Source organism: Megascapheus bottae, chromosome 16 (assembly GCF_031878675.1).
Source record: "Megascapheus bottae isolate mThoBot1 chromosome 16, mThoBot2.hap1, whole genome shotgun sequence".
Lineage (NCBI taxonomy): Eukaryota > Metazoa > Chordata > Mammalia > Rodentia > Geomyidae > Megascapheus > Megascapheus bottae.
Genome location: NC_143524.1, coordinates 16,558,008 through 16,584,167, shown reverse-complemented (window position 1 = coordinate 16,584,167; position 26,160 = coordinate 16,558,008). Strand labels below are relative to the sequence as shown.

General features: G+C 34.8%; 1 long non-coding RNA gene across 3 annotated transcripts in view; it reads right to left on the bottom strand.

The window, feature by feature from the left end:
- The window catches only part of LOC150052947 (uncharacterized), a 530,194-nt gene that overhangs the window by 351,670 nt on the left and 152,364 nt on the right, over nucleotides 1-26,160 (bottom strand). For all 3 annotated transcript variants that reach the window (XR_016538140.1, XR_016538138.1, XR_016538139.1), the window contains exon 2: nucleotides 24,796-24,920. This is a non-coding gene — a long non-coding RNA (uncharacterized LOC150052947). The remainder of the gene's footprint in view (nucleotides 1-24,795; nucleotides 24,921-26,160) is intronic.

Sequence of the window (26,160 nt, the reverse complement as noted above, 5' to 3'; positions counted from 1 at the left end):
TTGGTTTCCTGGATGGTCTTTTTAATGGATAAATTTATTTAACAATGAATACTTCTTTTCCGTTATCTCAGTTAGGCCAGTTGCGTTAACGCAATATACATTGAACAGAATCTCCCAATAGACATCTACCAAATTCTTCTCTTTTATTGCTTAGCAAATGCCAACCTACCTTCATCCCACAGCATAATTTTACTTTCCATCTATTATATAATACCTACATCATCCTCTCCAGTCTACCTCACCCTTGAACTACACTATATTAACTATAATTAAAAGTCTAATACCTTTATTAAAAAATGAACCTACCCTCTTCAAATTCAAAATGTAATCTTCATCCAGTGAGCTAGAAATTTCACTCTACCAGATGACAATCTTGTTTCAAACTCTACACCTCCATTTTTCTTCTCCACTCCGCCCCCAATGTGGTAACCCATTCTACTAGTTTTATATACTATTGGTTGTAGATTCGAAATACATCCCAAAATCTCTCCACATTGGTTATTTCCACTTCTGAATCTCTCATCTCAATTCCTGGTTTTAATGGACTCCTCCTGTTTGGATATATATATATATATATACATATATATATATATATAATTTTATTTATTTATTTATTTTTTGCCAGTCCTGGGCTTGGGCTCAGGGCCTGAGCACTGTCCTTGGACTTTCTCAAGGCAAGAACCACTTGAGCCTCAGCATCACTTCCAGCTTTTTCCTATGCATGTGGTACCGAGGAATCAAACCTGGGTCTTCGTACGTCCTAGGCAAGCACTCTACCACTAGGCCAAACTCCCGGCCCCCTGTTTAGATTTTTATAGAATTCTAAACATTTTTTAGTTTTTCATCCAGATTTTATTTAACGCAAAGTGTTAAAAGTATAATTCTTCTAAAACTCCATAGTATCCACTCATTGTTTTCTTCAATTCTATCTATTTTTTCATAATGTATTCAGAGAGAAATGTAGATAAGTTTTCATGACCTACATACAGCATCTTACCACATCTACTGCTGCTGCCTTTGATTCTATCAGTTTCCCAGCTTGCTTACTAGGTGTATTTCAGCTCTATCTGTTCCTTAATCATCCTTAACATCTTCTCACCTCCAGCCTTTGGACAGGCAGTTCCATCACTCAGAATATTCTGCATTCAGATAATTACTTCATGTGCTTTCAGGAGGTCTCTATCAGAATAACTGTCCATGACATGCACATACCAGTAACAGTGGCTCCTCTAGAGCTAAATTGCTATCCTGCATTATTTTCCTTCATAACATCTAACAAAAGCTGATTTGTATTTCTTTAGCAGTACCTATTCTCCACCAATAAATCTGAATATAAGGTGGATTTGATTTTACTCACATTTGTGTATTGAGTTCAATGAATGAGGAGTATTTTTGTTACAAGTGCCATAAACATCTGAATAGTTACTTCAAAATAGTAATGGGGAATGGAATTGTCTCCATATATATGTAGAAGAGTCATTTATAAAGGATGCTGAATGACAAAGTTTACTAACATATTGATTTTGAAATTGAATAAAATCTGAGGCAATTTCAGCAGAGAGGAGAGAGGTCCACTGATCTTTCCACATTGCCTTGTACCACTTTTAGAAGATCATCTTTATTTGAAATAAAAATTCCCTTGACACAATAGAAAGTGAGTCTTAGTAAAACAATGACAAAATATTGATTAAAAATCGAATTCAAAAGAAAGAAAAATCAAATCATTTAGGCTTTCTAAGATTTAGAGACAGAGAACCAAGAATCACTGGCTTATATTAAGTAGCCATCCTTTTTGCTTGTATGAATTTTATCTTTAGTTTATGTGAATCTACAGGACACATATTCAGTATTTTTGGTGTAGGGTCTGGCTCCAATCATGTTTTCTCATAAGTACTAAGATCACACAATCTCAAATTAATACTTCAGTTAAATCAAACTTGGCAAGGTTCAAAAAGTAAAGCACTCTGTTTCCAGTTCCAGGATCGCTCATTGCATTGATGTTATTATTTCTTGAAATATTAGCTTTGATAAACAAAGTCTGGTTTTATAACACAAATTTCAATCTTTAGAATATATCAGACATTTTTAACTGTCTTTCAGCATTTCTTTTATTACCTCTACAGATAATTATATTTTTACAGTGTTACTTTTATAATACATATATAGCTGAAAATAACAACTTTCGATTAGGATGAGGAAATTGAATAATCCTTATCCTTATTTTCATCTTATACAACAAAACAATAGGATATTCCTTTAAACTATCAAAATAATTTAGAATTTCCCAAAACATTTAATTTGTGGAATGAAGACTTGGTAGGTTATTATCATCACTTTTGAAATATTTCAACTCTACCACCAAAGTGGAGAATTTGTTTCATGAGAGACCACAAGGAAAGATGCAAGCAAAGACTATCACAACACAAATTCTATTCCAAATCTCTCTGCTGAAGTAAAACTCTGTACAAATCTCACTAACTGTATCTACCATCTGAACCCTCATTATTCTACAGTTTTTTCTCCCTCAAGTTGCCCTCACTTTCTTTTGACATTCATTGTTCTAATATGCCTGTAAAAAATGTTCCCATTATCATTTAAATATGTGCCCCATTTCCCCTTGCTTACCACTTCTTCCAAGCCATTTAGCACCCACAGCCTAATACAACTATTTTTGGAAACAATATCCTCAATAATATATGGCCAAATGTGCATGATCACATTTTGTAGGGAGTAATTAAGGATTATGAAACAGCCTGGACTAATTTGGAACCAACTTACCAGAATTGCCTGACAAAAATGCGTATTAATTATCATGCCCTGCCTCCTTACTACAGCTGAGTTTAATTTTCATGGTCTTAATCATACCAAAATAACACTAAAATGAATACATACTTGTGGTCTTTCCATACAATGACAAAGGCTGAGCATTTTGGCAAACATTCTAATTGTGTGTTATGCTACTGAGCTTGCATTTGTCTCAAGAGGAATAGCATATAATAATATAAGTATTTTATTTTTAGCATTATCACGTGACAATTGTGATCATTCTGTAGTAAAGGGAGAATGTTTAGGACAAATGAAAAAGGATATGTATGTAATGTATTACAGTATTATATACTTATACTTTATATATTATATATTATATACCTAATTATAATATATGTCATATTTATAATTCATGTTACATGTAATGTATAAATTTTACCATGTAAGTATGTTGTGCTAGGAAGACAATGAACAGAAATATCAATGGAAGGAGCTTTATTAGACAGAGATAAATTGGCAATGGAGACATTATTCAGGAGTTAGTATGAGAGTAGAAAGACATCAAACTCTATTTCATGGAACGAAAAGACAAAACATAAGAGTTTTGAAATGTTGGAGTAAAATGACAGTCAAGTGCTGAAAGGTATTGCTAATATATCAGTTAAAGTGATTAAACATATTCATTTGCCAATGGATGCTTGAAAAAAATCTGGCCTTTTTGTCTCTTACTCTTCCACAATATCTAGAAGAAAGCTATTCTATATTTTTAAAGAAACATACTTTAACCTTTGTCTCACCATTTTGTTTTTCCCCTTCCCTTTCCTAATTCAGGTAAATGTATATATCACACACAAGGTAACAAAATCAAATACAGTGACAATAAGGGATAAACCATAGGGGGGAAAATGAGAGAAAGAAGTAATAACTTCACATAGTACATTATAAACAACAACCACAAAAAAAGCCTCTTATTTCCACATCTTAGAGTTCATTTCACTTAGCATGATCACACACACACACACACACACACACACACACACACACACACAATGGCAAGACAAAGGACAAAGGGAAAACCAATGCAACAGTAATATTCAAAAGACAATCTGTTGTAAATACTTTAAAATGTGGGGCTGGGGACTGGGAGGGAGGTGGTAGAAAAACCTGGGAGGCAGTAACAATGTTCAAGAAGAAACGTCTTCATTACTTTAACTGTGTAACCCCTGTGTGCATCACCTTGACAATGAAAGTAAATTTTCAAAAAGGATATACTTTAAGGAATTGGCTCTTGTGAAAGATATGTTTGTGAGTTATTAATTAAATTCCTAGCCAGTGCAATAAGGCAAGAAGCAAGCATAAAGGGGATCCAAATAGGGAAAGAGGAAGTAAAACTTTCCCTCTTTGCAAATGACATGATTCTGAATTTAAAGAATCCTATAGACTCTACTCCCAAGCTCCTTGAGCTGACTCAAAACTTTGGAAGGGTAGCAGGGTATAAAATTAACCCTCAAATGTCAACTGCCTTCCTCTATGCCAGCAGTGAGAGGAACGAGGCAACAATCAGGAAAGCAACTCCTTTTGCAATAGCCTCAAAGAAAATAAAGTACCTAGGAAGTACCTTAACTAAGAATGTAAGGAACTTTTTTATGAAAACTTTAAAACCCTGCAAAAGGAAATTAAAGCAGAATTGAGGAAATGGAAAAACCTCCCATGCTCCCGGATTGGAAGAATCAACATCATGAAAATGACAATATTGCCAAGGGCTATCTGCAAATTCAGTGCAATACCCATCAATATTCCAATGTCATTCTTTAATGAAATAGAAGAGGCAATCCAAAATTTCATATGGAATAATAAAAGACCCCTTATAACAAAAACACTTCTTAGCAGAAAGAACAGCGCAGGAGGAATTTCAATACCAAACTTTAGACTCTATTACAGAGCTATAATTATCAAAACAGTTTGGTACTGGCACAAGAACAGGCCTGAAGATCAATGGAATAGAACTGAGGACCCAGATATTAAACCACAGACCTATAGCCACCTAATCTTTGAAAAGGGAGCCAAAAAAATAGAATGGAAGAAAGATAGCCTCTTTAAGTGGTGTTGGCAGAACTGGTTAAGGTAAGCACCTGGAGAAAACTAAAGTTGGATCCTTCATTGTTACTTGCACTAGAATTAACTCCAAATGGATCAAAGACCTGGAGGTAAAAGCTGACACACTGAAAACTTTACAAGAAGGAATAGGAGATACACTAGGCCTCCTTGGCACAGGTCGAAACTTTCTTAATAAGGACCAAGAATCACAACAAATCAGAGAAAGGCTGGATACCTGGGACTGCATTAAACTGCAGAGCTTTTGTATGGCAAATGACATAGCTAGTAAATTAATTAGGAAGCCTACAGAGTGGGAGAAGATCTTCACCAACCATACAAAGGCCTCATATCTAAAATATATCAACAACTCAAAAAATTGAATCACTCCAAAACTAATCTCCAAAGAAACAACCATCCCACTAAAAGATGGGCCAAAGACTTAAAGAGAGTCTTCTCTGAAGAAGAAACAAAAATGGCCTATAGACACATGAAGAAATGCTCAACATCTCTGGTCATAAAAGAAATACAAATCAAAACAACTCTGAGATTCCACCTCACTCCAGTTAGAATGGCCAGGATCAAGAAAACTAATAACAACAGATGTTGGAGGGGATGTGGCCAGGAGGGATCACTACTACACTGTTGGTGGGAGTGCAAACTCATTCAGCCACTATGGAAAGCAGTTTGGCAGTTCCTCAAAAGACAACATAGAGCTCCCCTATGACCCAGCAATTCCACTACTTGGCATTTACCCAATCATCCAGAAACAAGGACATACTAAATCCACTAGCACAATGATGTTCATTGCAGCATTATTTACCATAGCAAAGATATGGAACCAACCTAGATGTCCCTCAGTTGATGAGTGGATCAACAAGATGTGGTATTTGTACACAATGGAATTCTATGCTGCTGTCAGAAAGAATGACATTGCCCCATTTGTTAGGAAATGGAAAACTTAGAAAAAATCATATTAATGAAGTAAGCCAGACTCAAAGGAACTTAGGCTCAATGGTTTCCCTCATTTGTCATAATCAGTAGAAACCTTGGACTCTTGTAGCAGAGATTTGCAATAGAGCAAAACCTTGATACATAAGGACATATAGTATGACGCTAAATGAAAGGATGTCTAGGATATAGAAACAAAAGCCATATAATGAATGATTGTTGTCCTTAATGTACTACGTCATCTCTCATCTCTTTTGCTGTCTCTTGGTTATCTCATATTGTTACAGTATCCCACTTTGTTACCTGATATATCGGATATATTTGTATTTGGTTATTTGAAATTGGATAGGGAAGGGCGGAAAACAAGATGAGGGGTGGGGGTGGGGGAAGGGAAATGGGGATCAAGACATGTGAAAGTGTATCAATGTATGTGAATTAATACACCTCCTATCTGGCAAATATCATATAACCCTTCTACTAATTACAATAAAAAATATATGAAGAAAAGAGGCTGGGAGAGTATTCACATTCTCAGGGAGGAGAAGAAAAACAAATATTTTCAAATTTTCCAAATTAACAAGAGGTTCTATGAAAAGTGTATGAGGGGCCTACAATTATTAGACTAAGGGAATCCTTAAAGCTCCTCTTTCCAGTGGATTACACACATTAGGACTATATTTTTACTGCCTTTACTTTTTGCTAATACTATATTGTATGCACCATGAAACCTAAACAATAACAAAACATAGCTTCATTAAAAAAATTCTTTATATATCCAAAATACTTTTGTGTAAAATAGTCAAGGATACAAATCACACTACACAGTTAGTAAACGCACTGTTGCTGGCTTTGCAGATGCAAACACGAAGTTTTACATTGTTCTCAATTGAGGCTATGAAATATCTCAGAAAGGGAAATATAAGATTGCTAGGTGGTTTTCAAGTACATTACAATCATTTAATGCATAGAAAAAGGAACCACAGAAATTTTTTTTTCTGGCCCTTTCACTTCTTTAATTATCTTTCCTTCTAACAATTCGATTTTCATTGAACTTTTGCCACAGTAAACAATTAAGTCAGTTCTTCAGAACAAGGCTTTCAATGATTCCATTTTATACAGATTGTGAGTCTGACAATGTAGAAGAATTACCACCATTTTGTCCAGGAGTGTTCAGGCTAATCTGCATTTCATTTTTTTCAGAATCCAGTTGTGATTATAGGCCAAATTCTTGCTTTAGTCTTTGTCTTTTTTCTTTCTCTCTTTTCTTCGGTTCTTTCTCTCACTCTGTCTTTCTCCCTGCCTTCCTTGCTTTGGTTTATCTTTGCAAATATAGATCATGCTGTCCTTGAATTTCATGTAGAGAGGGCTGTCTTCAAATGCAGATGCTTCATCTTGGATTCCCAAGGATTGGAACTACAGGTATAATCAACACACTAGGCTATTCTGTTCATTTCTTTCACTGTTTCACTTGTTTCTCTCTCTCTGTCTCTCTCTCTGCCTCTCTCTCTGTCTCTCTCTCTGTCTCTCTCTCTGTCTCTCTCTCTCTCTCTCCCTTTCCCTGTCACTCTTTCTCTTTCATCTCTCTTTCCTTTTCTCTTTTTTATGGTACTGTATACTTGGCAATTATTCTGCCACTGTGCAACACCCCTATTTCTCTGATCCCTTGGACTGTAGAATAAATAAGATGGTATGATTCACATATATATACACACACACACACACACACACACACACACACACACACACACACACACACACCTCTCTGTCCAAACATCAGATATATGAATACATTAAGTAAATACAGTTAAAAAATGGCTAAAACCTCTTTTAGTTCTAATATCTCAAAAATTTTATCTGAGATTTTACTACCTCTCAAGACTACTGTGAGGCAAAATGATAATTCATGTTCATCCAGGTTTTGAGAAAAATATGCAAATGTGTATCTGACAAGAGGCAAAGATTAGTATTGGTAGACAATTTTGAATAAGGCTCTAGCAGTCTACAAAGCACTCATGAATATACCAAATACAAGTTCATGTCAATTTCCCCAACTCCCTCCGGTGAAGAGTTTAGCCTTGACTCCTGCATTAACAGCTGAGTTTTGAAGTGTCCATTTAATTCCATTTTTTATAAGTGAAGAATCATATACTTTCTATAGTATTTCTAAAGAAATCAAAATTTGGTAATGTATTCATCAGGGTTCAATTACTCAAACATATGTATGAGAAGTTACTATGAGGCTATTAATAGCATTTATTAATATTTTATGCATTTGATAGCATTTCCATAGTTCTGACAAAATAAATGAACACAAAGGGGTTTTCAATACTTATTTAGAGGGCATATCATCTGCACATAGATTTATTTGCAATAAGTATACAAGTATCCCCATATGCCATATTCTAAAGTTGGGAGCCAGCTTTATAAAGCTCAATACTGAGTTTGACCCATGCTTACTTTTTTGAGACTAATAGTGGTTCTAAATGATAAAATGCTACAATGCTTACATCACATTTAAAACCTAAGCAACTCAGCCAGACCTGAATGAAATAGACACAAATGCCTCTAAAAATGAATACAAAAAAAAGGTCTGAAGTGTTCAAAGGAGAGAAATCACATTTCATGAATTATGCTTTAGCTGATTACCCATGGGAACCATCGTATTTCTTTTCAAGATGTATATTACTAACTGCCTTCACACTAAGGCCATGTCATCTTTCTTCTGAGGAACAGTGCCAAAGAATTTTGAGTGTGAGGCCATTTTTAAAACAGCCAGTGCTTAATATGAGCACTACGAAAAGTCCATATACTTCATGATGTAGCATTTTCCTCAAATTCACAAAGTTGTGTGACATCAAAGTCTGGGAAGATTTCAGAGTAGGATAAAGTGACTTTGTGTTTAGTATGTACCAAGTGCCTGTTTTCTTAAGTTGGATGGTTCAGCGGAATTAACACTTTAGAAACTAAGTAGGAAATAAAAGTTAAAAACCTGTACCATTTCCTGAAAGCTAAATAAAGCATAGAATCCCTTCCTCCTTAAAAAATATATCCCAATGAATATACTATCTGGATATCTGCCATGGGGATGAAGTTAAACAGAGCTATATCAGCATCCCATATTTACTGAATTATATACCTCAAGTTGTTTGCCAGTGACTTTCAGTCAGCTCTATGACCTTATTGGCTAAAGTGATCTAAACTAGATGGTGCTTGAAAGTAATTTAAAAACACTACCAACTAATAAAAAAGGTATACATAGTGACTTGGGTTCAGAAAAAAACCTTGCTATAACTTCCCTCTGGGGAATACAAACAGATCTTGGTCAATTTATCCCAGGCAATAAATCATGACCTAGACAAATTGAGGCACACAGAGGATTGGTTGCTTAATGGATAATCCATTGACCTTTGAATCCCCTTGGATCCTTTTCAGTGCTCATTTTTATATGCTAGGCAGAGTGTCATATGCCAGACAACATTGTTATTCTAGACAAGTGTGCAGGAAACCTCAGGACACTGAAGCTATTTTTTTCCCTTCCTGCTATCTCTTCACCAACAGCCCGAGAAAACTATGAATTATATAGAGGGAATGTTTCATAGCACATCATGTCTATATTTCCATAATTTTTCTGCTAAAACTCAGGATAAATATTTGAAAAATTGTACATGTTGCTGGTCAAGGAATCTGGCTCAAGAAAGGATTCTTATAACTGTCTAGATTGGGCATGGGTTACTTGAGCGAATCACTCCACAGTTTGAACTTGGGGAGTCTACATATTTTCTTCCTTACTTTAAGCCTATAAACCTGTAAATAAAGATGTTGGGTGGGATGCACATGGCTAAAATGTATTAATTGGAATATAGTATCCCAAGAAAGAACTTCAATAAGATAAGTGCTTTGAAAGGCGAAATCAAAGCCCAATAAAATAAGCAAACCAGGAAGTCTGGGGCCAAAGGGACAGGGATAAATGGATGGAGAGAAATGGGAGGAAGGCAGTCATCTATTCAATGTATATATTACAAAATTAAGAAAAATAAGGAGAAAGTCGTTGAGAATGTTGAAAGGGATGACATGAGTCAACATACATTGTATTCACAAACTTTGTTAAATATCAACTTTTAAAGATATGTATTTGAAGACAAAAAAAACAGTAGTAGAAGCATATGCCAGGTGTTAGTGGCTCATGTCTGTTATCCTAGCTACTCAGAAGGCTGAGATTGAAGCAACAGTTCAAAGCTAGGTCAGGCAAGAAAGCCCAGGAGAGCTTATCTTCCATTAATCACCAAAAAGCTGGAAGTGGAGCTGTGGCCAATACGACTATCAATCAACCACAATGCTGCAGTGGTAGAGTGCCAACTTTGAGAAGAAAAGCTAAAGGTAGTGCCTGAGCCCTGAAATTAAACCCAGGGATTGTGACACAAGAAAAAGAAGAAGAAAGAGGAGGAAGAGGAGGAGGAGGAGGAGGAGGAGGAGGAGGAGGAGGAGGAGGAGGAGGAGGAGGAGGAGGAGAAGGAGAAGGAGAAGGAGAAGGAGAAGGAGAAGAAGAAGAAGAAGAAGAAGAAGAAGAAGAAGAAGAAGAAGAAGAAGAAGAAGAAGAAGAAGAAGAAGCAGCAGCAGCAGCAGCAGCAGCCGCCGCCTTCTGGCTTTTTCTTTGTGTGTGGCACTGAGGATTCTAACTCTTGTGTTTGTGCATGTTAAGCAAGCATTTTACTGCTAGTCCAAACTCCTAATAATACCAACATTCTTTAAACAGCCATTCTATCTTTCAAGAACCCCTGACTTATAGGACACCCCATCTATGTGATTATACAGTTTAGAAACCCAAGGATGGAAAATGGATCCAACAAATGCATAGATTAATAATTTTCAAACAAGTCTTAATAAAATAGTGAAATATCTTTCATGCAAATTACCCACTCACAAAATTTACACTCTTCAAGATGGAAAGGGATGCTAAATGAACTTGATTTCCAAGAAGGATAAATAGAAACAGGCTACAACCTCATCACACATGGAATCCATGCTATGATTAATCAGAAGTAACTAATTGGGGATCATTCTATTAAGGTTACTGTGAGTTTATGACAAGTGTGATTTCCCAAGTCAGCAAAACTAGGGAAGGATTCACAGTTTTCCAGTGTTAGGAATTCATACAAAGGATAATTCTGAAACTCCTTTTTAGTAATTTCTATGCATTTCACTTTAAAATCACCAAGATATATGAATTAAATTTTTGATTTTTGATGGACATAAAAGCCTTACTTTAATTATCTAGTAATGACATTTCTCTGTAGTTTGCATTACCTATAGAAATCTGAGGCATGCATATTGTCTCCTTAATTTATTAGCATTTCCAGTTTTATTTTATTAAATGATCCTGTCTATGGGCTTAATCTTAAAGAACACTTAAATCGATGTCATTTTTTTCATAGAAGCTCTATATATTAGGTTGTATCTACTGGAATACAGAACATGAAGGCTTTGCTTAATTATTTATGTTCAAGTACCATGTAGATTTTTTAAATAAATCTTTCTGTTAAATGTCATGTTGAAAATATTCACATCTGATTTAGGAGGTTGAAACTTTTATAAAGATAGATAAACTTTTGTAGGAACATTCTCATAGTACTAACAAGGAAATTAGGTTTCAGACCTGGCTCTAACTCTTATTGTGCATTTTTTACCATTCACTAGCTCACATCTTAACTTCATATTTCTCCTTTGACTCTATAATAATAATACAATCATAGTAATAATTTTTCATAAGATACGATACATTTTTAATGGTAAAGTATCATCCAACATGATGAGATTGTATGTGTCTCACCCTCTATATCCTAAGAATATTCCCTTTTTAATCTCATGAATGGTATTAACAGAAGGCGAAAAGATTGGACTTTGACATCTAATAATCCTAGGTACAAATTCCAGGCTTAGCATGTTTAACAAGCAAGTATTCAAGAAGGGAAACTCTATATGCAAATGCTGGCACATAGATTTTAGAATATAATTAAAATTATGCTGAGTTTTTGTATGTCATAGATACATATCAATCTATATAACATTATGTCTATAGAGTATATATCTCATCATAGATTTTCATGTCTATGTAGTTACATTTATATCTCCAAGACCATGTCCCTAACCCTGAGTACCCGAATATTGTATCATTGCTCTTGTACTTTTTGGATCTAAAATCCACATATCAAGGAAATCATGCAAAATAAAAACAAAAACAAACAAACAACAACAAAAAAAACAAATTCCAGGCATAGAATTCCATAGTCATGTAGTTTGAGTACAAACTTCTCAAGCTCTCCAGGACAGTTTTATCATTTATTAAGCTCAAAAAATAAGACATGTTCATTAGGACAAAATTTTTCTCACATAGTTTCCCAATAACTCCATATCTCCATCTTTATTAGAGCGCACTTTTCTCCAAAAACACAGGCCTAGAGATGCCTTGTCTGTTTCTAGACACTGCAACTTAGAAACTAAAGCAAATTCACCAATGTTCAAAAGAGAGTTACAAAAAAAAAGTTAATGGTTTGGAAAAATAGGATGTGTGAAGGAAGCGTAGAGGAAATGGATCATTTGATACCCTGCAGAAAACTAAGGTGGTGGTTGAAAATGTCTGAGAAACAAAGATGAATGTGAGAAACAGATGAGATGACATGGTGATCACCTCCTGAAGAGAAAACAGTATGACTGCCATTATAGGATTTTCTAGTTAAGGATACAGGGTAGAGCACAGGCCAAATATTACAATTCTAATAGCCAAGCCCACATTCTCCAGAGAAAAAGATCAGTAGAGGCATTTCTTAGAGATTCTATGGAGCATCTGAGAAAAGACCTAAAGAGAGTGGCACTGGAGCTTTTCAAAGGACACTGAATGGCTCCGTGGCTCAACAACACATGTCTGTTTTACATGGTTAAGCTCTAAGTAGCATTTACAATGTAAAACCATATAAAACCTAGATAATAACAGCAACAAAATTACAATGAAAATTTCTGGGAGAAGTAAAAGTGTGTTAGTCAAGAATGGGACGAGAGTTCTATAATCACTTCTCATCCCAATAGATGAAGATAAAAATGTGCTTTTTAAAACCAGGGGGATTCATTTGGATAAAAATCAGTTAGTCCTTGATGAATGGTGGACCAGAAATCACTATTTCTCATAACAACTTTGATAACATTAGCTAGAATTTATGATCTAAGCATTGTCAAAGGGTAGTCCATAAAGCAAGTCAATTTCATGGATAGTTTCAATTAAAAGTTTTTTTTAAAATTACTATGGCACAGAATGCTTATTCATTAGCTTTATACTACATTGCAGACTTGTATCAGAGATCAAATATCCCATAAAATCTAAAATATTTAGTACCTGGAACTACTAAGAGATAACTAGTTGTTGACCACTCCCTGAATACATCAGAACAAATAATTCACAAACATGTATACCTGATTAGAAAGCCAGTGATGTGGAATAGTTTCTTTTCAAAAAGTTCTTCTAAAATTATGGTATTTTCTAAATAATAATGAGGTCTGTGTATTGAAGTGAGTGTATTCTCTACACTCTACACAACTTGAAATAATACAATTTCCTTACTTATTTTATCACAGGTTATGCTATTTGAAGCTAGAATAATGAAATTTGTTAACATGTAAGATACTGGCTAGTCTCTTCTTCCAAATTTTTATTATTACAATCCTATTTTTTTTTAGTTCAGACATTCAATGGATTCTGTTCAGTTGTTTATTTGGATAAAAATATACATTACCACTTCTCTTGAAATAGTTTATGAGGAATGGCATCTGTGTTACCATCCACAAGGTCAATTGGCAAGAATGAAGAGAAGTAAGTCTTTCTGGAAATATGGCTCTCAGAGGAGTTATATGACAGATCGCAGCACTTACTTTAGAGCTTGGGAATTAAGTATTTTCCTTGGGGAAAATCTGGTTTGATATTTTATCAGCATCTTTCTTACTCAATTGCTTTCACATCACATTACCTTAACATATTGCACTGTCTGGTAATGTCATATTTCTTAATAGGCTTCCTAACAAATTGTCCAGTTAACAATGAGAAAAACCCTAAAAATAACCCTTTGTTTTCAGTATGCATATCTATATGTACATAGCACTATGTATATACATACAGAGAGATATACGTATATCTTCATGTCTATCTAATCTCAATTTTTGAATTGTAAAGTTGACATACGTATGACCCTTTGCTTATGATTTCAACATCTATTGTTTTAGAAGAGACAATTACACACAGAATACTTTAAGAAGAGCAAAACATACTTTGGAAGCAAGTGATCACTCTAAATCAACATGTATTATTGATTTTCAAAAATATCTTTAAAAGAGTTCATAGCTATACCTTTATCCCTATAAAGGTACATGTAATAGTTTAAGAATTATGAATAAGTGTGTAATACTCTACCATTAAGAATGGTCTAAAAGTACAATTGTTTGCTCATGAGATCACACAATGGAATTCTATGCTGCTGTCAGAAAAAATGACATTGCCCCATTTGTTAGGAAATGGAAAGACTTAGAAAAAATCATATTAAGTGAAGTAAGCCAGACTCAAAGGAACTTAGGCTCAATGGTTTCCCTCATTTGTCATAATCAGTAGAAACCTTGGACTCTCGTAGCAGAGACTTGCAATAGAGCAAAACCTTTAGTTACTTGAAATTGGATAGGGAAGGGGGAAAAACCAAGATAGGGGGTGAGGGGGAGGGTAATGGGGACCAAGGCATATCAAAGGGTATCAATGTATGTGAATTAATGCACCTTCTATCTGGCAAATATCATGTAACCCTTTTATTAATTACAATACAAAGTATTTAAAAAAACAAAATGTGGCATTAGTTAGACAATATGGTTTTACATATTGCTATAAGTTTTGTAAAAAAAATCCCCAGTAAGGTAGATATGGATCAATTCTGCTGTTGTTATATCTAGAAAATGACCAGTCTTTATTTGAGTCCTTTTATTACTATAGATGACTGAAAAAAATTATTCCTAGGTAGCTTCTGAGAAAGAGTAAAGCTAAAATATATGTAAGGGAAGAAGAGATTAGGATGCCAAAACTATTGTCCATTGAAGCAACAATCATCTATTTGTTCATAGGGCACAAAAAGGACATAGGTTAGAATTTAATTTACATGAAGTGCGATGATAATAAAAAAATTAATGAATAAATAAAAAGTGATTATGTCAGTGCATGCAAGAATGATTGAATAGAAATGACTAAATAAAACCAATTAGATATTTTAGACTAAAGCTTATTCTAAAGATACCATGAGGGTAAGGTGATGAGCTAGAAATATTTGGATTATAGTATTCATGATACTTTCTTTATCAGAATCCAGGTACTTGATGGGTCTAAATTATGAAGCTGTGAAATACAAGGGGACAAATGATAGCTTACACTTTTCAAATGCATGCATGTTTACTTTTAAAACAGAATAGCTATTCCATAATATTCAAGAATTATGTCATATTGTTCAAGCAGTTGCTATATGATGGGGATATTTCTCTCAGAAAAACAAATGTCACATACATATGCTTGTACATAAAGACATATATCTCCACAATCAAGCTTTTCTGAGTTAAAACCTTGGGGAAAGCACCAAGCTCTAACCATCTATTTGATGCAGGATGCTAGGTAGGGTCTGGCCTATGAGTGAGCATTATGTATTTCTCCAAGGCTTGGTTACTACCTCTCAAAATCTGATAAACAAATTGGAAAGAGAGGACAGGTGTATTTTGAAAACTAGTGACAGATTCAAATTAGGGCACACTTTTGCACTACAATGTATCAGGCTTAAAATTACAAATGTCAATCATAAGGAGAACAGTACAACTGGGGTTCTTTGATGACATCCAGTTTCCTAGATGAGCAATATTATGGGTCATGTAACTGTGTCAGAGCAAGAATTAAGATGAAGTCTCTTGTTCTCAATATAATATGTTTTCTTTATTTTGTCCAATAAAATGGCAGGTAAATATCATAAAGTTAATGACCTTGCTCTTCATTTATGAGTCTTCTGCATTTTACCTAGAGAATGATATTGAAAATAAGCTCCATAATTTATGGGTATAATGGACAGAATAATCAAACCATGAATAAATATCTTAAAATAGGAGTGATTTTAATAGGTACAATTTGATACTTGGGGATATCATATTCTTTTCTTAATATTATATCTAATGTCCATAAAAATCTAAATTTAAGGCTATTATGGCCCACTTTGAAAATGAGACAACCAAAGCTCAGATAGATAGATAGATAGATAGATAGAGCTCATAGCAAACAATGCAACCAATACTTAAAGGTCTCTATACATCAGAGAGCAGACAAAGGTGGCTCTTTGATGTTTGGTCATATATGCTGACTGATGGGAATTAGGGAGGAAGACCCCAGAAAGGACTAAGGATAGCAAGCCTTCAGATTAAAACAAGAATCCTATATTCAAGGCCTATAACAAATATTCCTTGGTTAAATTTATGGACCTGTACATAAACATAGAAACCTAGCATTGCTATTTCACTTTAGACTTTTAAGTGTGGATTGACTGATAAAAGAAGAGGAAAGAAGTAATCTTAGGGAAAAAGGGGGATGGGATAAACAAAGTGGCCAGAAAATAAATAGCAATTTCATTTTTCTTTATTTTTAATATGAAAATATCCTTTAACAGTCTCTTGCTTTTCCATGTAGCTCAAAAGATAAAGTGTGTGACATGCAACATAACATGTGAATAAAAAAGCAAGTATTATTTTTGGGGGGGTTGATTATATCATGTAATAGGCAAAAAATGGGCTTTATAAGGTTCATAGCCCTGCAGTTGGAAGGCCAGATTTATTCAATTTCTGTTTAATCACATTTATAGTATCATCATGAATTTACCAGCATCTCCAACAATGAAGAATTATCTAGAGTACAGAATGGAAAGTAATTATATTTATCAAAATCTTCTCCTTACATCAATTAGCCAAACACAAGTAGCCTTTTCTCACTAGGTGTAAATACCTGATATTTCTCTATTTTACTGAGATACTGTATTTTGTAGTACAGTGTTACAAAACTTTTCTATATGTTCTTTGAAGATGAGAAACCCAATAGTATCTTCCCCCTTTGATAGTTTAATGACAAACAAGATTTATTGCCCAACTTTTCCCTCCTCCTCATTTTTGTGAGGAAGAAAAGAATTCACTTAAAAAGAAAATCAAATACAACATTTTGAAAATTGTATTTACTTATTCACAAAGTAGAAATACGACAGCAATTGAAATGACAAAAGGACAGACAAAATTAAACAGGAAGAAATGTGATTGGGTGTACACTTATTATTCGATTGGTATATTCTACAAAGAAGTCTATAAAAAAGCTTCGGTTTGAAAACCCTCTTCATATAATCTGAAACACTTGCATCAAGCCCCACACAACAAAAAGGAAATAATTGACTTATTTTAGTGTCAATGTCCATCTTCCTATCAGGGACTCATGGGAACAAATTTCTTTCCTCTAGTATGCTTTGTGTTTAATAATGATCTAATTTAGGCAAATGAATGACCAAAATGAAAACTGATTGCTGTGAAATATATGCATGTAGTTGTGTTGGTTCAAGGAGAATTTCACCTCTCTGGAAGGAAAATGGATTACTGTTTCTCCTCAATATCCTAAGTGCTGTATAGAGCAATACATAAAATAGTCCAATGTTTATTCACAAAGACTAATCCACTCAGCATGTTTTCATTTGGGCCTAAAATTCCATTTATTATTTGCTTTAGTTCTGCATTTCCTTCAGCACTTAAAGTGATAGTGTCTGGTGACTAGCTGACAGTCTTTTTACAGTACATTGAGAAATATCAAAGATGACTATCTTGGGGTAAAATGGCTATGATGTTCAGAATCTATTTATAACTTTAAAGGATATAATATGTGTTCTGAACTTAAGAGAAAAATGGTTCCCCAACTGAACTGTATGTGAACTCTCAGCCCTGGACTATATTTTGTTTACCACTTTGTGTAAAGGTCTGTGCACGAGACACAACTAAGCTATGCCTGATTGATTGATTCAGAAAAAAATCATGTAGTAGTAAATATATGTATTTTGGGTAACATCATGATGAAATGGACATCTAATAAAACACCAGAGTATACTTTTAAAATTTATCTTTTCTTACAGTAAGAATTGTTGTATGTTTAACCAAAACACCCGGGCTCTGAGCCTAAGATCAATTCCTATGTTTGTATGTATGTATGTTTCTATGTATAATGTATTATCTATATATCAATTGATTCATCAATCAGTTTATCTTTCTTTAAATTTTCCATTCTGCATGTATAGTATGTAATTCACAAGTGTATCTTGAATTAAAATTGATCTATGAATTACAGAATACCTTTTCCTTCAGACTAACTAGAAATCAAAATTACTTTCAGAATAAACCAACAAATAAGATTAGTACAATTCCCAATGCATAATGTGGGTTATAACTAATAACAAATATACAAATGGATCTTTAGAAATCCTATATTCCTTCCTTACTGATCCTGATAACAGTCAACATGTACCTGTAATTTGAAAAATACGTTGTAGTGTTTTTGACAATTTTCGATATAATCATAGCTATCTAAAGAAAATATCATAGAAAGAAAAATGACAAAACACAGCCATGACTGTGCACAAACTAGGGTCTTAAAAAGAAGGTCATGAGGGGCTGGGAGTTTGGCCTAGTGGTAGAGTGCTTGCCTAGCATGCACGAAGACCCAGGTTTGACTCCTTGGTACCACATACATAGAAAAAAAGCCAGAAGTGGTACTGAGGCTCAAGTGGTAGAGCTCTAGCCTTGAGAAAGTCCAAGGACAGTGCTCAGGCCCTGAGCTCAAGCCCAGGACTGGAAAAAAAAAAAAAAGAAGGTCATGATTTTGGCATGTCAGTGTAAATGGGCAGCTCAATTTCTCATCCTTTTTTTATCTATCCACTTTCTTCCCAAGAAACCTGTCCATTATTCCAAAAGCTTTAGTTGTTTTTTTGTTTTTTTTTTAACCAACCTTCATCTAGATTACCTTGTCTTGTTCACAATGCAAACACACCCACCCTGAGGGTTCAAACCACAGAGAAGGGAAGCAGATGACCTTGCTTAGGATTTCAAGAAAGGAACACAAAGAGTGAAGGAATCAGTTTATTAAAACTTGAACTTAGAAGAGCAAAGCACCAACCTAATTAGTGTTTAATGACTGGGCTCAAGTCAGAATGTCAGCCCTCGCCCGCCAGGGAGAAAGCAGTCTAGCCTGAAGAACAAGAGAATAAGAGGAGGAAAGATGACACAGTCAATGATCGTGGCCTGTCTCTCTTGTGCCGATTTTAAGAGCTACCCAAGCATACCAATTTTCCTGAGAAAAACCAAGGAAGAATGAAAACAATGCCTTTTCCTGCCCTCCCCTGTCATGCAGCTGTGTGCTGACCATGTCCTACCAGGCACCAATTTGTGCACGTCTTCAGGATTAGTCCTTCACACCAGCTCAACTTTGGCACTCTGGTTCAATCCAGTTGTTCTTTATGTGTAATAGAGGACAATGGCCAAATCATTGTGCTGAACTAAAACATGGGAAAACTCTGATTCTGACAAAGTTGAGCAGAAACAACTTTGAGGACACTAACTGTCCTGAGTGGATGGTTGAATATATGAACCTCCTTTTATGTAATAATAAACATTTGGTGGGCGGCTGGCTAGATGTCTCTGAGCTTCTGCTGTTTGTTTAAAATGTAATTATTAATATCTGTCTTCAGAGACTATTGCAAGAATTAGATTTGACAGATACAGAAGTGATTGCATAAGACTTCAGCACATGCACTCAATAAGTGCAAGTTCTTATCATCACCTGGGAAATGGCAAGGACAAATGTCTACACATTTTCCTTCATCCCACTTAAGCACAGACTTTTACTCACCACATATCCCATTGCAAATCATCTCCTTTTCTGCAGCAATTTTTTGCTGGCGATGAAGATATCTTTTGCACATAAGAAAGATTTCCTGATTCGGGATTTTCATGAGCAATTCCTACTGGTTAGATTATAAGACAAATGAAAGAAACAAGGTAACATAAAGAAGAAATAATTGGCTACCATTGTCTAATAGTTGCCCATGGAACATAACAATGTGCCACCTAAGAAGACAGAGTCTGTTCTCAGCATCTCCATTTGAGGTGCTCTAAATGCCACAGAAAATTATTTTCAATCAATATATGAGAAGCCAGCACCCATACCAAATGACACATTGCTGTATTTCATGTGAATTACAAAGGGCACCCTTCCTTTTGCTTCCTTTGTCCTCAGTTGCACAGCTCTGAGCCTATCAAGCAGGAATTTCATATCTCCCCTCCTGTGGATGATCTCTCCATTGCTTACTTAGATTTTATTGTCACAAATCTCTTAGCACTATGATGCTCAAAAATATTAGAAATGTACTCTGTCTCCCAATTTTGGAGGACAGAAGTCCACAATCAATCACTGCTAAGGTTGTTTTTCTTCTGCATGTATTTGGGCCATGCACCTCTCTTAGTTTTTTTTTTTTTTTTGATTGCTGAAAGCAATCTTTCTTCTGAGACCTTCTTTGTTCAGACATGGTTTCCATCCTTGTACTATGAGTCATTATATAAATTTACCTTGTTTTCATATGGCTGTGCATTCCATGTCTTATCCCATTATGAAGTGTCATGAATGCAAGGGTTGATTTGCTTACCACCATTTCTCCTTTGTAACATTAACATTTGAAACAGGAGCTTGTCAAAAAAAATATTGTTCAACAAATGAGAAAAAGAGAAAGTTCATGTCTCCAAAGTAAGAGGAGTGAGGGCAATGAAGAAATGGTCATTGTTAGTTATGTTTAATTATTTTCTTTACATATAATAACATTATTTCAGCTCTGAATTTGTACAGTAGATATCTCTCTTGTATGTGATATACACAGGCTAAATTATCTTCACAATGTCATGCAAACAAGAAAATGAAGCTTTAACTAAACTCCATCTACCTGATTCCAGGGAATAATTATTTAGCTAATTCTACTCACAGAGAAAAAAAAATATAAAGGAAGTATTAGTTAGTCAACTTGTGATTAATATGTCCTAGAAATCCTCTAGGGTACTCCCCAAAATAACAAACAAACAAAAATAGTGGTTTATTCTGGCCTTCTGGTAAAGTCCATGGACCCTCATGTATTTGGGGCAGGAAAAAGTGCTCCCTATAGAAGGATCAACCAGTGCTTCAAGAAGTTAGCTCAAAATAACTAGGGTGGGTGTCTGCTTTTCACATGGGTAAATTTAATTAGCATCGTGGGTGGCTAAGAACTGATGCAGACCTCCTCTAGTTGCTGGATAAAATTATCCTGGCTACGTTTAGCAGTTCACAAAACATGCCTCTAGTTTCCACCAAACTTGCAGCGAAATGGGATTGCAGGTGCCTCAGTCAAGGGAATTCTGAACAAGTATAAAGAAGAAAATTACAATTAAGACACACTGAATAAGGTATTTCTTCACCCTTGCTTTCTGCTGCTAGACAATGATAATCTAGAACACAATATGAAAGTTCAATGCATGTTAGCTACCTACTGTAGGATGCTCACAAAACATACAGACACTTCACAGAAGTCATAAAAAGGAATAGGTTAAACACTTAAACAATGCTGTATAATAACTAAATTCTTCTCAACTTTTAAGCAAATCATTGCTTTCCTGTGACAATAATGTAAAGTCTTCAGAATTACCTTCCTTTTAACCTGCCTCATTTTTTGCATTTTTCATGTAACACTGGATAACTTTCAAGACATTTTCCCTAAATTGCTATATGAAAAATTAAGAAAGGGTCTGGAGTTTGGACTAGTGGTAGAGTGCTTCCCTAGCATTAATGAAGGCCCAGGTTTGATTTCTCAGTAGCACAATTGGTAGTGCTCTCTCAGTGGCTCAATTGGTAGACCACTAACCTTTAGAAAGCCCAAGGACAGTGCTCAGGCCCTGAGTTCAAACCCCAGGACTAGCAAAAAAAAATTTAAAAGAAGATCAATCCCTAGGGATACAGATAATCATATACACAAGGAAACTGGTGATCATAAACTAGCTACTTCTCATTGTCAATTAATAATATAACTTCTGAATCATTTACTAGTCAATGTGTATCAAACATCATCCTTCCAGAGTTTGCATTCTATTAAAGGAATATATAGATAAGAAATACACCAATAAATACCCAGGGAATACAATCATTGCTCCATGAACTCCATGATTAAGATATTGAAGATATACCTATAGCTTCTGTACTAAAGATGAATTGAACACAGACACTGGCAAGATAAAGATCGGCTAGGTCATTCTAATGACCCAGTGATTTTGAAGAGACAAGAGTAGGGACAGCAAGAGAATAGTAGGAAGCATTGTCTTGAATAAAAATTTGATAATGGAGCAAAGATAAAGAATGATAAGGAGAAAGCAAAGATGATGTTTAGATCCTTGCTTCCAATAATGGAGAGACAGATACACTGCCATTAATATAAATGAAAGCATATGCCACCCTGCTAAATAAAGAAGAAAAAGGACAAAAAGTTATTTACTGAATGATTACTTCTTCCACATCATTTTTTGGTCTTTTCATATATAGAAGCAGAAGATTATGGCATATTTTCATGTGTTATTCTCAAATTAATTGCCCTTCCTTCCTCAGAATCATTTTAAGGCAATACTGGGAGAGTAATCGTGTCACATCACATTAGAAATGGAGATAAACATGGCTTTGGATGTACAGTTGCAGTGTCAGGCATTTGTTCCAATGGGAGACATAATGGGTTCTTTAAAGATAGAACCAGAATGTTCACTGCAATGATTTCAATTATAGTAAAAATTGGGAAAGGATATTGTCAAATTAGGCAGGATATACTATTAAAGTCACTCACTGAATTCAGAAGTGATAATATTACAAGAAACTCTTATGGAAAGTCTTTCACCATGTTTCACTCTGTTCAAATTAACAGAGCACATATGAAACATCAGTTTCTCATAAATATACACAAGCAGTGAAAAAAAATCTATAAACATATATAACTAAATTAAAGGTCATCATCTCTAGATTGGTAAGTGATGAAATAACATTTATGAAAAAAATAAAAAAGGTTTCAACTCTATGACAAAATGTTAATTTTTACGTAGGGAGGTGAGAGAATAAAGAAAAAATAACTCTGTGCAAAGGGAAGCTGTAAGATTAAAAATATGAGCCAGCCAAAAAAGCAAAACCCACATAATATTCTGTTCACCTAACACAGATGGTTCACAAATTTAGCTCGAACAACAAGAGGTATAAAGACTATGAGACAGACTTTATTAATCACAATATTCAGCACGTCCCAAAATTAACAGTTAATGTGAACCTTGTCATACTTAAGCCCCCTTTTTCTATACAGACAGGCAGGTAACCTGGAACCTTACTACTTCTAGAAATTTTCCAAATTCTATATGTCCACGTAACATCCACCTAGAATACCTTTTCTGTGTATTAGTTCCTGGCACTTGTACCTACCTTGGTGCATTGTTACCAGCCCTTTTTTCAAATGCTCTTCCTTGGGCTACTCAACTTGAAATTTTTGCTTTCCCCCACATCAGTTTAAATTTTGGTTTATTAAAAATGTATTATTGGTTAGTCAGCAATAAATGTCTGATGCATAATTCCTTCATGGCATAAGTAAAATTTTATAATTCCATGATTATTTCCTAACAGTAGATTTTAAAAAATCAGTTTCATAACAGTATATTCTAAGCCAATATATATCTTTGTTCTCAAATTACATTTACATTCTAATCTATAATATTTGTAGGAGGCTATGCTATACTACATGGAAAAAGGAACTCACAGATGAGAATGCATGAAGCATATTGAGAAGAAAGACAATTTGATTAGATCCAATACAATAGCCACAATTCTTAAAAGGAAAACAAGAAAGAAAATGACAGGAAAGTATTACAAGAACAAATGTCACAGTGGTGAAGCCACAAGCCAAGGAATGTGAGCAAATTTGAAACATGAAAAACAATAAATGAATAAATAAAATAAGTAACTAATAATTTCCTAGAGATTCCAGGAGAAATAAAGCATTACAGACATTTAAATTTTAGTGAAATCTACTGGACTTTAGATTTTTTATCTTTAGAAAGAAAAAAAATTTTAAAAAAATAGCCCATAAAGTCCACTAAATTTGTGGTGCTTCAGACAGCAATAACACAAAACTAAGACAGAGATGGATGAGGTTACAATACATTCTTTGGTTAATCACAAAAACTCTGTCATCTAACAAAATATCCTACATATATTAAATAACTTATACATGAGTGAATCTTTGAACAAATTAGGTGGCATTTAATCCCAAAACACTTTCTCCAGTTAAAACCAAAGCTCAGGGTTAGTAGTTTGGCCTAGAAGTAAAGTGCTTGCCTAGAACACACAAAGACCGGGGGTTCGATTCCTCAATACCACATACATACAAAAAGCTGAAGTGGTAGAGCTCTAGCTTTGATAAAGCCCAAAGACAGTGCTCAGGCACCAAGTTCCAGGACTGGTTAAAAAAAAAAAAAAAAGAAAGAAAACAAAAGCTAAATGTGTGCTAAAACACCACCAAATGATAAAGCATTTTAACAAATGACCCTTCACACATTTCTTAAATCATTCATGAAAATTCCAAATATTAATGGTTGTATATAAAGGAAATATTTGTGATTACATTCAACTTTTTAAGTCATGCCTGTATTGAAACAGGGTTTTCATGAAATTGCTTTTTAAACATTTCTTAATACTTCTGTGAGAATACAGTATTAAAAAAATAAACTTTCATATCAATCCTCAAAAGTAAGCATATGAAATAAGTACTCCTTATAGTTTTACATTCGCATCCTATGATCATGGTAATTATTGCGACTTACCGGTCAGTTAATACACAGCATATTAAGAGGAGTCTGCCTGGAGAAGCCCTGATGCTGATGACTGAGCTGCTACACTTCAGGTTAAACTCAAGTGTCCACAGAGAATGCAAGAGACCATCCAGCACCTGCAAATCCATTTAAAATGTTTCAGGTTTCACCTCCAATTTTACAAAATAAGTTTAAAAAACATGAAATGCATCGACTATTGTCTCCTTCCATTGATGCGGTTCAGCGTGATGCATAGGAACAGAAACTTGTAACCAGTGATGCAGTCACCTCACACGTCTCAACAGTTCTCAAAAGAAAGCTTGCATCCATATGGAAGAAGCTGACTCTTCTTGGTCCATGCCTATAACCCACGTACTGAATGATCACAAGCTCAGGGTTAGCCTGAGCCGCATAGCAAGATCCTGTCTCAAGCAACCCAAAATAAATACCAAACCAATCAACCAAACAACAACAAAAAGGACAAAATCCCAGCGGACTTTTTAAAAGGTGGCAGGGCCCTTCGTCTGGTTTGGAATGTTCCACATGGGGCCTGGAATTGGATTTCTCTTTAAGTTTCCATGCAGTGCTGCTACTCTTTTCAGGGTACTGATTTTGCCTAGGTGTCTCTACCAATTGTTGTTAGAGGTGGCCCTTCCCTGTAGTTGTTTTGGGTGTATGTGTTTTCCTTGTGATAGTATTAGAGGAACTCTGGACCATTTTAATTTTACTTCACTCCGCCATCATCACTTACAACCTTTCCTATATTACATATGTATGCTAGAGAGAGATAAATAACTTCCTGGGATGATTACAAGAAGATAGTTCTTTGATTCCAACTTTAATTCCAAGTGTCCACATAAACCTGAGCTCGGGCTCATCTCACTGTATTTGCAGTTCCTTTTATTATTTTTTTCTACTGAATTTTCATTTCAAGCCTCTTCCTCTATACCATTTTCCAATTAGCCATACAGTAACTTGGCTCAATGCATAGATGATCAGCTGGATGGACATGAGAAATAGAAAATTATTTCTAATCTTTATTAGCTAACAGAATTTAAGTATATAGTCCTTAGAGATGCAGAGACACTCAATACCTAAAATGTGGCTAACCTTTCTTCCACTCTGACCAAAATAAGATCTTAAATTTCTTCAAGTTTTAACTCAAACACTATGTATTCAGAGTAAGACTCAATCCCCAATGACCTCTCAATTTATGGTTTCTTCCTCTGATTCATGTTGATATAATCTCTGATACATAATAAGCATTGTACTTTTTTTAGTTTGCAGGGACCATCAGTCTACTGGGTTTGTTGCTTGCTTGCTTGCAACTATTATGTGTTTCCTCCCAGAAAGCAGGAAGTGACAACTTTAATGCCT